Genomic DNA, 15,991 nt, shown 5'->3' with positions numbered 1-15,991 from the left:
CTTGCTGGGGCCACTGAAGGCCGAGCAGCCAGGCGAACGATCGCTGCTACAAACCTTCCTGAGTCCACAGGCAACAACGGGGTGTCTGCCCCCAGACGAAAGCACTGGAGCAGTGATCTTGGTAGAGACGGGGCAGCGTGAGAAAAAGTACGCAGAGGAAGTGCTACCCAGGAAGCAAAGGTGAGGTGAGGTGTTGCCAAACTGTCTAAAAATTACTGGAACTAAGGGGAAACAGAATATTACTTTGGAATGAAAATAAAAACCGGACAAAGCAGGTAGGTGAGACAGTGGACGACCGTGGAACGGAGATTTGTGGGGAAGGATGTGGCTGATGACTGTGTTGAAGAAGGTTGTGTATCAAAAGTGCAGCAATGGTTTGCCAGGGAAAAGGGCTGCAGTCGCAAGTTTAGAGGTTCGTCCTCCACTGAGGTAACCCTCATGCTGAAAGGAGCTGTCAGTCGCCCATCTCACACTTGGAGACCGATCAGATGCTGTAACATCTGTGGGGGAGGGGGGACTGCCAGCCCCTGTCCTTTAGTCCTGCTGCGGCTTCGGGCAGAACAACCTTCATCCCAGAGCAGCTGGCTGATGCGCTCCACAAGTTTGGGGTTGTGTGCTCTGCTCGGTCTGGCCTTGCCCTGGGGGGCAGGCACAGGTGCCTGCCTTGGTTTTGGCCCCCTTGGCAGCAAGAGCTTCCGTCAGTGCCACCTTCTGGAAGACTTAAAGAGACAGAACCTTTCCCCTCTATTTGCAGCCAGACATTTAAGGAAGTCTTTGTCAGGTCACTAGCTGACCACAGAGATAACGCAAGAGAAATTTCAGTGACAAGAAGTACACACTTGGCAAAAATAGTTTGGAAAAGTCACAAACACATAGTTCCAGCCTTCAACAGGCAAAAATCTATAATCCCTGAGGAGCAAATCTGACTTCCAGAGTTACCACATTATAATACTCAGAATATCCAGTTCTCAACAAAAAATTATAAAACGTACAAAGAAACAGGAAGCCTAGACTTTCAAATTAATAGTCAAGGATATTAAATCAGCTGTCTCAAAAATGCTCAGTGAGGCATAGGACATCGTGGACAAAGAATTAAAGGAGATCAGGAAAATGGTGTATGAACAGAGAAGAATATCAATAGAGAGGTAGAAATTAGAAAAAGAAACTAAACGAATTCTGGAGATGAAAAATATGAAAACCGAAATAAAAAATTCACTGGAGGAGATCAGCATATTTGAGCAGGCAGGAAAAAGGATCAGAAAACTTGATGAAACTGAAATTATCCAGTCTGAGGACCGTAAAGAAAAAAGAATGAAGGAAAGTGGACAGAGGCTGGTGGACCTGTGGGACACCATCAAAGGTATCAACATACTGGGGAGTCCCAGGAGGAGGGGAGAAGGGAAGAGAACAGAAAAATACCTGAAGAAATAACGACTGAAAGCTTCCCAAAGATGAAAAACATGCATCTACAAATCCAAGAACCTTAACAAACTTCAAGCAAGATAAAGCAAAACAATCCACACTGAGACATTACAGCCAAATTCTCAGAAGCTAAAGAGAGAATCTTGAAAGCAGCAAGAGAGACGCAACTGACCACAGACAAGGGATCCTCAGTGTGATAAACAGTGATTTCTCATCAGAGTCCACGGAGGCCAGGAGTCACTGAGGTGACATAATGTCACGAAGGAAAAAAAACCCTGCCAACCAAGAATTCTATACACAACGGAAGTATCTTTTAAGAATGATGGAGAAATTAAGACATTTTCAGCTAAACAAATGCTGAGGGAATCTATCACCAATAGACTTAACACAGTTTACACAGCCGCTCCAAATTCTTCAGGCTAAAATGAAAAGATACTAGACAGTCTTTCAAAGCTGCTTGTGGACATCAGGACTCCCACAAGGGCTGCTGGCGGTGCCTCCGTTTTGGGGTCCGTCTGCTTCTATCACACACACACCATCCCGCGGCCAGGAACAGCCTTGGTCCCCCTTTCTCTGCTGCTCTGCACTCAGCTGGGCTGCCCTGAGCAGCCGGCACTCCCGGGTCACAGGCAAAGCCGCCATCCTAACCTCAGTCTGGGGAGCCTGACTTCTACACAGAGCCTCACTCTGCACTTGGGGCTCAGAGGTCGGCCCCCCGGGCTCACCTCGAGTTTCAGGGAGCTCTCTGGGCAGATGGTCCTGAGGGAGGTCACACTTGGGCACCTGGACAGTGGCGGCAGGAACTTCCTCCACTTCACTCTGCTGGGGTCGTGGGAAACAGAATCAATGGGGAGGCGGGGGGTGGCATGTGGGGGACACGGAAGGCGGCCACATGCAGTGGCCTGGAGAGGGCTGGAGAGGTGCATGAGCATGTGTGTGCGTGCGTGCGTGTGTGTGTGTGTTTGGTGGGTGAGATTCAAGTAAATGACTTGTTCCTTTTAATTTTTATTTTAAATGGTATTAAATGACACCAGATGAAAGTGATTGAGCTTGGAGGGTAAGGGTGCCATCTCCAAATGCTTACAACATAGGAAATGTTTTATAAAAGTCGCTTCTTACTTAAAGCTCTCCCTGTTGCTGAGGAAGTGAATGAGAGTGAGTAATTTACTTACCGTCAAGTTGTGAGTGTGTTCATTGTTACACGCTATTCTAAGATATAAGACTCTCGTGGCCACACACAGTTTTGCCAGGGGACAGAGCATACGCCTTAACACGTGTGCTTGGAACTGGGCCAGGGCCTTTGTAAAGGGCCACTTCCTGCCCTTGAGGCAGGAAGGTGGGCAGTGGGCTGGCCCGTGCTCCTGGAAGGCGAACAGACTCAGCGCCCACTGGACTCAGGCCTGCGTCAGGAGGACACTGTTGGAAACCATCGGAAGGGCGTCCTACGTGTTCACAGAGAGAGAAATCAAACGAGCGTGACTCGTATGTGTCCACTAGCTCAGGTGTCAGTTGTAAAGAAGGTGACAGGGAGAACTCAGGACTTTCCAGGCTGGGGGACAGCCGTGAGTGACAGTGTCAGAGAGTTACCTGAATAATTGTATTTTCTGTTATGTCTTCCCCCAAACACCCCATCACAGATGCACCACTCTCCTCAGGAATCTGCGTAACGAGGAGTGTACAGCCCTTTGTCAGGTAGAAAAGCTCACGGACTCACCCCACTGTGGATGAACTCAGGTTGGCATCCAGTTCCTGTGGGGGGAAAGGAGTAAATGATGATTCCTCAAGTTAAGAAAGAAGCCCTCGACATGGAACTTATCTTACACAAAATCAAGCCCATCATAAGTGGACTTTGAGTAAGGCTACCTCAGGGGCTCCCAGGTCCAGGGAAGGATCCCTGGTGGGCGGTACCCTACCCCCAGTCCTTGGGTTCTGGCCTGAATTGCATCCCCTCCATTTCTATGTTGAAGTCCTAGCCCCTCGTGACTTTGTGACTGTATTTGGAAACAGGGCCTTTAGAGCGGCAATTAATGTGGCATGAGGTCATTGGGGTGCGTCGTATAGTCCACTGTGCCTGGTTTCCTCACGTGAGGAGGAGATTAGGAAGAAGGCCGTGTGATGGCCAAGGAGAGATGCTCAGAAGAGCCAACCTTGACTACGGCCTGACTGCAGACTTCTAGCCTCCAGAATTGTAAGAAAAGAAACGTGTAGTTTGGGCTGCCTGGCCTCTGCAGCCAAAGCAGAGAAATACACTGTCCATGTGCATGTGTTTTCACTCCTGTTTGGTGAGGACAGGAGTGGGGCGGCTGGGTCACGTGAAAGCATGTATTTGACCCCAGGTGCTGCCGGCCTGGCCTGTCTTCCACATCTCACCCGCAGGGCACAGACCTCCACCTCCCCTGCCTCTTCACCACGCTTGGTATCAGTAAACTTTTTGCTTATAGCCACGCTGGCGGGTATGTGGTGATCCCTTACTGCAGTTCTAATTTGCATTTCCTCAGTGCCCAGTGATACTGAGCCTCTTTTCACGGGCTTATTTGCTGTCCATAGATCCCTTTTGGTAAAGAGTTTGTTCAAATCTAACCCTAACCCTAACCCTAAACTTTGATGATGTCCAATGTATCATTTTTGTTCTTTTTGTTCCTTTTTTAACCTAAAAAAAATAAATATTTCATGTATTTTTACTCAAAAATCATGCAACCACAGATAACACTTTGGAAAATAGAAAAAGAAAACTAAAAGTTACCCAGAGTTCAATCATTCTAATGCATTTTCTGTCAATCTTTTCTTCCCCATTTATAGGATTTGGTTTTTGGTTTATACAGTCGCAAACATGCCACATATGTAATTTTATATGCTGCTTCCCCCACTTGTTACATCAGAAGCATTTAACTTCATTATTTCATCTTCAAAGCCAGAATTTTCAATTGGCCCATCATCTGTCAGGACTGGGTATCCAGCCCATTTTACTTAATCATTCACCTGAATTTGGATTTTTAGATTATTTCAGATTTTTCATCATTATAAACAATGCTATGGTGAACATCTTTGCAATAGAGCTTTGTCCACGTTTATGATTGGATCTTCAAGTTAATGGTAAGAAACAGTTGCATGCTCCCACGTGCTGGGTGCTGTGCTAGTGGAGCATCTCTGCAATCATCACCAATAAACTTAGACGTTTGCACAGGAGTAGACATGCACAGGGCTCCCTGCCCAGGTAACCGGCAGAACTGGGTTGAACCCAGGAAGCCTTAGAGTCTATTTTCATTCTCAGGAGTGCAATTCCTGGGACCAAAAGTTTATTAATAGGTTTACCCAAAGGGAAGACCTTCTAAAATAAACCTTATGATCTAACGTGCATCCTGGTGACTGTACTTGGAATTTGCTGAGAGAGTAGATCTCAAGGTTCTCTCTCACACACACAAGGTGACGACATGAGATGCGATCATCTCACGATGTACACACACGCCATTGTTCTCTTTCATAGACAGTGATTTTGGCATCGTATAAAAGAAAACTTGGCCTAACACAAGATCTGGATGCCCGTCTGGATGTAAGAATGGACGTAGGAACATACCGTTAGAGTAGCAGCCCCGGAAACACTACAAATGTTTAAAACAATCGAGTCCCTGAGTCCGGCTCCTGGCCCCGCGCCGCGCTTACCTGCAGCCCCGAGGAGCTCTCGCCTGGGATGTTGATGGTGGAGTCCTGTTCTGTGAGCTTCATGCTGGCGGGACATACAGAAGGAAGAAAGGACACGTATCAGCAGATGTGGACTTCTGGGGGCTCAGAATGGGCTGTGAGCGGCTGCGCGATCATACAAGGCTCAGAGAGGGAGCAGCTCTGCTGAGCCCTGGAGTCTGGCCTCTGACACCGAGAGAGAACAAACGCCTCCTCTTTAAGCCCCTTAGTTTGTGAGGATTTGTTGCACTAGACCTAAAACGAACACAGAGGTATCGTGCTGAATTCTCCACGTGGGCCCAGGGTAATCATCTGAGCCTCTAAAACCGGAGAAGCCAGGAAGCATAATTCAGAGAGATTTGAACGTAAGAAGGACGTAAACAGCCGTTGCCGACTTGCTATTCGGGGGAGGAGAAAAGGTGAGAAGTGAATTCTGTCACTGTCCCCAGTGGGCTTGGAAGGGGCTTCTCCCCCAGGACCTCCAGGGATGAACGAAACCTGGGGACACACGGTTGCTGTCTGTGGGGTGCAGAGAAGAGACCCAGTTTCATTCGACCAGGTTTCTGCCCCAAGGAAACCATGAGATAGTAAGTGTCGATGCGTGTCTTCACGTGTAAGATCTGATTCCTTGCTCATATTCTCATCCCATCCATTTAACGTTCCAGAACAGATAAACAGTCCAGAAGAAATACTCTTTAGAAAATGGTACGGTAACCACTGCTAGAGCAAGAGACACTGTAAGGTCCTCCGTGAGGTTTCCCGTTACAACTTGCCCACAGAACACCGTCACATCCACGGGCACGTATGGGGCGCACTTCTTCCTCTGGCAGGTGTCACATGACTTAGATATTTCCCCTGGTCTCTGTGAACCGAGGTCCGACCTGCTCTAACAGGGTCAGCCGCAGGAGTGAGGCTGGGAGCGGCCATCACAAGTGCCGATTTCCTCAACTGGATCCAAACTACTATGTTACCCTAGAAACATTTTCTGCCACAAAAAAGACTACTGGGAATGTATTTCCCATCGCATCTAGAGGATTTGTACCTTACATTGTACTTGTATTGCATTTTACCCATCATTAACCCTTTCATTAAATAATGCTAGCTCCTTTTCCAGTTGGAGGAGTAGAGGCTGGATTGGAAAAGAAAAGAATTCGGTAAAGACGGTAAAGACGAATATGATACATGCCCAAAAGGTAGAAGAAAATGTCTCGATTTTTTTCTTTTAACAGAAGAAACTTCACAATACGTGAGGCGCCTAAGGAATTGTATATGATCATTATTTTATAAAATAAAACATTATGGATACAATGCACAGAAAAATTATTAGAAGGGAAGACTTAAAAGGTACAAACCGAAATTCCAGCAGGAGCTACTGGCGGGTGGGGGACTCTGAGTGTCTTTTGTTTTTATACTGGGGATTCTGTATTTCCAAATTTTCTATAATAAATATGCATTGATTTGGAAATCTGAAAAAAATTTTGTTTGAGGTGAAAGTTTACCATCCTGGCTCCAGTTAAGTTGCTATCATTCTTACCAGAAAAGGATAAAAGAGAAACGTTCTCCGATTTTACTTAAAGGGTCCTGGTTAGATGATGCTGCGAAGTGAAATTCATAATGACTTGGGTTTACATGAGAGTCTCGCCAGTCAGATTTCTCAGGAAGTCAATTTAGAAGAAAACTTGTTGTTTGAAAGCGAACGATCTTTTTACACTAAATCATATTTACTGGCTGACTGTTAGACTAAGCAAAAATCTAAGTAACTCTCAGCATGTGAGAAACTGCCTAGTGGTGCATTTCTTCTAAGCTCCCCTTTCCTGGTCCAGGGAACCTCTCTGCCCTGCTGGATGCAGGATGGAGAGAGAGTCCCCGTCCGCAGCTCCCAGCACGTCCCTCCGGAAGGGCGGGGGCTGCACTTCTGGCCCCTTTTCCACTGAGGAGAGATGAATCTAGGCTTCCCTGCGCTGCCACATGGAGCAGTGATGCTGGGAAGAAGCAATGGTCCCTCCCAAGTGAAGCCATATTGAAGGCAACACCAACCCCAAACCCAGGTGTCTTGGAACGGGACAAAATCCTTTCAAAGTTTATCTGGAAAAATAAATGTGTAAGAATTGTCAAAAATTTTGAAAAATGAAAACACCTTGATAGGAATTTGTCTAACCGGGAATAATGGGATGCTGCAGTAGAAGGAGATAAATGAGGCAGAAGCAGGCGTCCAGGATGAGTGCAGATGGGTCCAGACACTAAAGAGAGAGCTTCTCACTTCCACGGGGAAGGTGGACTACTTAATAAATGAGGTGGCAACCAACAGGTGTATCGTTGGGATAAAATGACTTTGTTACCTGTCTCACTGTTTCCAAAAATCAAGATGGCCTGAGAATCAAAATGTAAAGAAAGCAAATAAAAACTATGAAAATATTAGAAAGACTATTGGAGGATATCTGTAGAAACTGAGAGTAAGGAAGGCTTTTCAAAGCAAGACAAAAGAAAATTTTGACAAATTCAGCTTCAGAAAAATTTGTGACCTCTACATTGCAAAAGACACAATAAAGAAATTTTTTTAAATGACAGACTGGATGAAATATATTTGAAACACACAGAACAAAGAATTAATCAATATCTTCAGTAGGCAAAGAGCTCTTAAAATTGCTAAGAAATATACAAATACCCCAGTATAAAAATGGGGAAAATATGTGAAAACCTAACGCAATGCACACAAGAGAAATTATATAATGGTCAAAACAGATGAAATGATGTACATTCCCACTGGTAGTAAGAGGAATGCACTTAGAAACAATTACTTGTTTTATTTGGATAAAACTAAATATACTGTTAGTACCTGGTATTGAAACCTTCGAGGAAATTGATGCAAGTGTGAATTACTCTAACTTTGGGGAAAGTAATCGTGAAGCTCTATGAAGACTGAAAGTGCACAGCCAAGCCCTTTGCCCTACAGATGTCCTACAGAAATAAAACCGACTGTACCTAACAACAGTGGCACAAAGACGCTTCCGGTAAACTGTCCGAAAAAGCCAAGGCTGGACATAACCTCCGGGTCTGCCGGGGGGCAGCTGACGAACTCACGGTCTATCCACGGAAGAGGATGACTTTCCTGACGAGAAGGAATCACGTCCATGTGCAGCGTCACAGAAGCCATCCACGATCCACCATTGGGGGTGTAAAATAGGGGGCCGCAGACTGACAGGCATGGCGTGATCTGATCTTTCCCTGTAAGCTTTTGTGTACGGATAGAAAGCAAAGGTGGCGGCTGCTCCGATATCAGCCTTGAGGCGGTGCTGGGGGTTTTCCATGGTCCCTATGTTGATGCAAGAGCATGTGTTACAGATATAATAATGCAGAAGCAGTGAGGTATTAATCTCAACCGACTCTCAACTTTACATAGATAACAAGCCCAGCCCCCTGGCATGAAGCAGGGCGTGGTGGGCCGTCACCTGGTGGGCCTGGCGACAGCGCAGATGACCAAGCCAAAGGGGATTTTTCTCAACACTTGAAATCTAAGGAATTTGCCCTGCTGGGTTTCAGATTTGCTCGGGACTGGTGACCCTTTTTTCCTTCTGATTTCTTCCTGCTGGAATGGGTATGTCTCGCCTATGCCTGTCCCGTCAATGTATTTTGGAAGCAAATAACTTGCCTGGTTTCACAGGTTCACAGATGGAGTGGAATTTTGTCCAGGGTGAATCAGTCATACCCTGAGTCTCAGCCGTCTCTGATTTGGATGATTTAGGTGGTGAGATTTGGGACTTAGAGCTGATGCTTGAACTGGGGGACGTTGTGATGTGGTGACAGAGGAGCGTGGATTTTGGAGGGCTAGAAGGCAGACTGTTGTGGGTTAAATTGTGTCCCTTCAAAAAAGATGAGCAGTTGACCCTTGAACAACATGGCTTTGCACAGTACGGGTTCACTTATACGTGCGTTTTCTCCAATGTACAGTTGGCCCTCCGGATCTGTGGGTCTCACATCCGAGAATTCACCCCAACTTGGACTGAAATTTCTATCAGTGGTTTGTTGAATCCTCGGATCCAGAGCCCACAGATGTGGATGGCTACCTAGGGGACTTGAGCATCCACGGATTTTGGTAAACGGAGGGGTTCCTGGAGCAAATCCCCCACGGACACTGAGGGATGACTGCATTGGAGCCGTAATTCCCAGGACGTCAGAATGTGACCTTATTTGGAGACAGGGTGTTTCAGAAGCCATCAACTTAAAGTGAGGTCATGGGGGCTTCCCTGGTGGCACAGTGGTTAAGAATCCGCCTGCCAATGCAAGGAATACGGGTTCGAGCCCTGGTCCGGGAAGATCCCACCTGCCGCAGAGCAACTAAGCCCGTGTGCTGCAACCAGTGAGCCTGTGCTCTAGATCCTGTGAGCCACAACTACTGAAGCCCAAGTGCCACAACTACTGAAGCCTGAGCACCTAGAGCCCGTGCTCCACAACAAGAGAAGCCACCGCAATGAGAAGCCCACGCACAGCAATGAAGAGTAGCCCCCGCTCACCACAACTAGAGAAAGCCAGTGCACGGCAACAAAGACCCAACGCAGCCAAAAATAAATTATAAAATAAAATAAAAAATTTTGGATTAGGGTGGGTACTAATCCAATACCCGTGGTGGCCTTGTAGAAAGGGGAAATTTGTGCACAGAGACAGGCACAGAGGGAAGATGATGTGAAGAGACACAGGGAGAAGATCACCACCTAAAGCCAAGGAGCCAGGCCTGGAACAGACCCCACCACCCTCAGATCCCAGCCCACCCTGCCAACACTTGATTTCAGACTTCCAGCCTCCAGAACGGCGAGACATGCTTCTAATTCTTAAGCCGCTTGTTCTGTGGTACTTTGCTGTGGCAGCCGTAGTAAGTGAAAACACCCACCATAACACTGCAAGTAAATTCCCCGTTTCTCCACCTTCTGTGAGAAGACGACTTTTCATGGCTGCATACAATTTCATCACGGAGACAGAGTGTACTCTTAAAGTGTGTTCTTACCCTGGGTGATGACCTGTATAATGGGCCATGTTCTGCTTTTGTGATTTTGAGGTGAAAATGTCATGTGCGTGTGTGCAGTGCTCCTGGGGCAGAGTGTCACCTACCTTAGCATCTAACTGACTCAACACCGACTCAACATGAGTCAGCCTGACTTTCGGGAGCTTAATTGAAACCTGATGTTAGGAGAGGCTGTCAAAAGGACATTCAGACTCAACGGAGCCCATGTGCTCCAGCTGGCACAGAAAATAAAGAGACTTGTCTTATTTTTGTGTATTAGTTCAGATGTTAGTTGTAAAGAAGGGCGAGAAGAATTATTGTAGTTTTTGCAAGTAAGATAAGTAAAAATGAGATACGTGAATGGCTATAATTGTTAGTAATCTTAAGTGAAACAATTTTAGTTTACATTGTGTTACACATTATTTAAAAATATTCCATCACAGATGAGTTATTTTTCAAAGTAATTTGAGTTAAGAAGAGAATACAGCTATTTTTCAGATAGATACAACGAGTCTAGTAAGCATCTAACCTACCTCTGTACAGATGAACTCAGGCTGGCAACTGGTTGCTGTGAGAATAAATAAAAATCAATAAAATTGTGAAGGAAGAAATTGTCGATGTTGAGGTTACTTGTTCAGAAAATTCAAGTCTGTCAGAGTTGATTTCAAGCAATGGTGTCTCAGGGGCTTCTGAGGCCTGGGAAAGGATCTCATTGGTGGGATAGTATCTTTCCTCCCAACCCATGTTACATGTACAGAGGTGGCTTCATTTCTCCTAGTCAGGAATGGGACTGCTGGGTCAAATGATAAGAATATATTTAAGTTTTAAAGAAACTTCCAAACTACTTTCCAAAGTGGTGTCACTTTAAATTCCCATGTATTAAGACATCCAACTCCTCTACAGGTTCACCAACACTTGGTATTGTCAGCCTTTTTAATTTTAGCCACTCTGATGCATGTGTAGTGGGGTCTTATTTTAATTTTCATTCCCCTAATGCCTAACGATGTTGACCATCTTTTCATGTGCATATTTGCCACCCATATATCTTCTTTTGGGCGGTTTGTTCAAGTCTTTTGCCCATTTAAAAAACTGGGTCATTTTTCTTATAATTGAGTTTGGAAAATTCTTTATATATTCTGGATACAAGTATATGGTTTGGAAGTATTTATTCCAGTCTGTGGCTTAGATCTTTATTTTTGTAGTAGTGACTTCTGAAGGGCAAATATTTTAAATTTTGATGATGTCCAATTTTTCATATTTTTCTTTAATAGTGCTTTGGTGTCATATTAAAGAAAACTTTGCCTAACTCAAGATCACAAAGATTTTATTCTGTTTGCTTCCTAAAGTGTTGTAGTTTAGCCCTGAAATTTAGGTCCAAGATTGATTTTCAGTTATTTTTTTGTATGCTGTGAAGTAGGACATTAAGTTCTTTTTTTTTTTTTCCCTTGTGGTTATCCAACTGTTCCAGTATCATTTACTGAAAACACATTTCTCCCCATTGAATTGCCTTGGCACGTTTGCTTAAAATCCATCTACCATAAATGTAAAGGTTTTATTTCTGGAGTTTCTATTCTGTTTCATTGATCTCTGTGTCTATCCTCATGCTGGCAACCATACAGTAGCTTTGTGGTGAAATCTGAAGTCAGATTGTCTAAATCCTCCAATTTGGTTCTTCTTTTTCTAAGTGATTTTGGCCACTCTAAGTCCGAATTTCCACATACAGCGTGCTATTTCCTTAAAGAAAAAATCTTGCTGGGAATTCAATGGGGATCATGTATGTTTGTAGATCAATTGGGGGGAAATTTTCTATCATGACAATATTGAGTGTTCCAATCCATAAATATTGTAAATCTTTCCATTTATTTGGATTGTGTCTAATTTCTCTCAGCAATAGTTTGTAGCTTCACATATACAGATTTTTGTGCTTGTTTTGTTATTTTATTAGTTTTTGATTCTACCGTGAATGGAATAGTTTTCTTAAGACCATTTTCAGAATTTTCACTGCTAGTACACGGAAATGGAATTCAGTTTTTAACACTGATTTTATATCCTACCACCTTGCTAAGCTATCTTATTATTTCTACTAGCGTTTCTGCAGATTAGTTAACATCATGTTTCCGGCAAATAAACACCGTTTCATTTTCAAATCTATACGCCTTTAACTTATATTTCTTGCTTTACTGCACTGGCTGGAACCTCAGTAAGACGTCAAATAGAAGTTTGGAATGGACATTCTTGTCTTGGTCCCAGTCTTCAGGGGAAAGCCTTCAGTATATTAAGTATGAATTAGTTGTAAGTTTCACCAGTGTTCTTTATCAGATTTAGGGTGTTTTCCCCCCCTCGGTTGGGAAATTGTTTTATCATAACTGGATGTGTTACTAGCAAATGCTTTTTCTGATTGATTGATGTGCTTGTATGTTTATTGTATTTTATTTTACTAATATGTTTACTACATTAATACGATTTCAGATGTTAAACCAACCTTGCATTCCTGGACTAAACCTCACTTAGTCACAGTTCTGTATATATGTGACTGCATTTGGTTTGCTAATATTTTGTTAATGATTTTTGCTCTGTATTCACGAGTGATATTGGCTTATGATACTCTTTTTTTTTTAATGATACTCTTTTTTGATGACATTATCTGGCTTTAGTATTATGTACTAGCCTCACAGAAATGAGTTGGGAAGTATTTCTTCCTCCTCTATTTTCCGAAAGTTTGTGCATAATTGATTTGGGTTTTTTTTCCCCTTAAAATAACAGAATTCACCAATGAGGCTATTAGGGCCTAGGATTTTCTTTGTGGAGAATTTAAAATTACTAGTTCAGTGTCTTTTTTGTCTTTCTTTCTTTCTTTTTTTTTAAACGTTGAGCCTTCTTTTAATTTATTTATTTTTATTTTGGGCTGTGTTGGGTCTTCGTTTCTGTGCAAGGGCTTTCTCTAGTTGTGGCAAGCGGGGGCCACTCTTCATCGCGGTGCGCGGGCCTCTCACTGTCGTGGCCTCTCTTGTTGTGGAGCACAGGCTCCAGATGCGCAGGCTCAGTAGTTGTGGCTCACGGGCCTAGTTGCTCCACGGCATGTGGGATCTTCCCGGACCAGGGCTTGAACCCATGTCCCCTGCATTGGCAGGCAGACTCTCAACCATTGCGCCACCAGGGAAGCCCCCTAGTTCAGTGTCTTTACTTGTTATATGACCATCTGAATGTTCCATTTCTTCTTGAATCGGTTTTGGTAATTTGTACCAACTAAGTAGAATGGTAAATCCCTTTCTTAAATAATAAAGCATATTTCAACCTTAGAACACTTACAATTAAGTATGGAAAAGTGTAAGAGACCCAAACCCATAATGTTATATTTTTGCATTAGAAAGTCACCTGTGCATTGGTAATTTGGTATTTCATGTTCTTAAATGCCAAAGATAATGTGTTCTCCAGTGCAGGGGAGAGAAAGGTTTCAAATCTCAGAGTCTTAGAAGATCTGCCTGCTCTTACGCGTTGAGCTTGGCCTCGTTCTCTCCTGTTGGCCACCAAATGGATATAATAATGTGTCCAGGAGACTCTTAGTGAGATTTAACATAACGATCAATGACAAGTGTCCGTCAGAGTGGTGACCACATGGTCAGGACTGGCAGCAGGTGTCAAATGGGACTGTCACAGGCAAACTGGAACATAGGGTCACCCTGGCTTCAATGACAGCAAAGAAAAACCCATGGACGCCTGCTCCTGGCTTGCAGTGAAGTTCACCTTTGGTGGTTGAGTCTGGGGGGGTGGGCAGGATGACAGTTTCCATGAAACGTGCTTCCAAACTTCTAGTAGAAGTTGCTAGCGCAAGTGCAAGCAAGGAAAAGGACTGATGACAACCTCACTGCTGCTAAAGGTGGGTGCTGACCCTCTTGCTATTTCTAAATTATTACAAGGATCCCCCATCTCTGACGCCCTTCAGAGTTTGTGGTGAGATGAAGCTCCTCCACAGAGAAAATAAAGTCACCAGCAACCTTCAGAAACTGGCAGAGTAGCAATGCCTGCTCACAAGTAGCCCACCAGACACCCCCAGAGCATCCGACCTCTGGGGGGGCCTACAATGAGCCAGCCCTGCAGGCTTGATCCCGTGAAGTTATGGAAATGATATAGCACGCTCACACATCACACACACGTCACACACACGCATCACACATGCGTCACACTCACACATCACACACACACATCACACACACACCACACACATCACACACACACATCACACACACAATCACACACATCACACACACACATCACACACACACATCACACACACATCACACACACATCACACACATAACCCAAACACATCACACACACATCACACACACACATCACACACACACATCACACACATCACACTCACACATCACACACACACATCATACACACACATAACACACACATCACACACACATCACACACACACATCACACACACACATCACACACACACATCACACACATCACACTCACACACATCACACACATCACACGTGCATCATACTCACACATCACACACACACATCATACACACATAACACAAACACATCACACACACATCACACTCACACACACACATCATACACACAATCATACACACACATCACACACACATCACACATGCATCATACTCACACATCACACACACACATCATACACACACATAACACAAACATCACACACACATCACACTCACACACACACATCATACACACAATCATACACACACATCACACACACATCACACATGCATCATACTCACACATCACACACACACATCATACACACACATAACACAAACATCACACACATCACACACACGTCACACACACGCATCACACATGCGTCACACTCACACATCACACACACACATCACACACACATCACACACATAACCCAAACACATCACACACACATCACACACACTCACACACACACACATCATACACACACATCACACATATCACACTCACATCACACACACACATCACACACACACATCACACACACATCACACACATAACACACACATCACACACACACATCACACACACATCACACACACATCATACACATAACACACACATCACACACACATCACACACACACACCACACATCACACACACACACATCATACACACAATCATACACACACATAACAGACACATCACACATGCATCATACTCACACATCACACACACACATCATACACACATAACACAAACACATCACACACACATCACACTCACACACACACACATCATACACACAATCATACACACACATCACACACACATCACACATGCATCATACTCACACATCACACACACACATCATACACACACATAACCCAAACATCACACACACGCATCACACATGCGTCACACTCACACATCACACACACACATCACACACACATCACACACACACATCACACACACACATCATACACATAACACACACATCACACACACATCACACACACATCACACACACACATCACACACACATCACACACACACATCACACACATCACACACACACACATCATACACACAATCATACACACACATAACACACACATCACACATGCATCACACACACACATCATACACACATATAACCCAAACATCACACACATCACACACACACATCACACGTGCATCATACTCACACATCACACACACATCACACACACATCACACATGCATCACACACACATCACACATGCGTCATACTCACACATCACACACACATCATACACACACATAACCCAAACATCACACATATCACACACACACATCACACATGCATCACACTCACACATCACACACATCACACTCACACATCACACTCACACATCACACACACACA

General features: G+C 44.3%; 1 long non-coding RNA gene across 1 annotated transcript; it reads right to left on the bottom strand.

Moving 5' to 3' along the window:
- Positions 1-2,187: 2,187 nt before the first annotated feature.
- Positions 2,188-5,141, bottom strand: LOC132422337 (uncharacterized). Its single transcript, XR_009518851.1, has 3 exons — positions 5,083-5,141; positions 3,137-3,171; positions 2,188-2,244 (listed from the first exon to the last, which is right to left on the bottom strand). It is a non-coding gene; the product is annotated as an uncharacterized lncRNA (long non-coding RNA).
- Positions 5,142-15,991: the final 10,850 nt, after the last annotated feature.

The sequence above is a fragment of the Delphinus delphis genome, chromosome 3 (assembly GCF_949987515.2).
Source record: "Delphinus delphis chromosome 3, mDelDel1.2, whole genome shotgun sequence".
NCBI lineage: Eukaryota > Metazoa > Chordata > Mammalia > Artiodactyla > Delphinidae > Delphinus > Delphinus delphis.
This window is presented reverse-complemented; position numbering and strand designations above follow the sequence as displayed.